The sequence below is a fragment of the Octopus sinensis genome, linkage group LG3 (assembly GCF_006345805.1).
Source record: "Octopus sinensis linkage group LG3, ASM634580v1, whole genome shotgun sequence".
NCBI classification, from domain to species: Eukaryota; Metazoa; Mollusca; class Cephalopoda; order Octopoda; family Octopodidae; genus Octopus; species Octopus sinensis.
The window spans coordinates 79,030,783-79,030,987 of record NC_042999.1 but is presented as its reverse complement, the minus strand read 5'-3'; positions in this window follow the sequence as shown (position 1 = coordinate 79,030,987).

The window sequence follows — 205 nt, the reverse complement described above, 5'->3', positions numbered from 1 at the left end:
TGAAGACGTCGAAGATGACGTCGACGATGCCGACGACGGTGACGGCGACAATGATGAGGGCATCTGTAGAAGTAGCAGCGATGGCATTGCGTTATTGTATATATTATACAATCATCGTAATCTTTCCGTTTTTTCCCTCTCCTCACGAGACAGCCATTTACACACACGCTGCACATTGTTTTTGCTTCGTTTATATACTGTATAT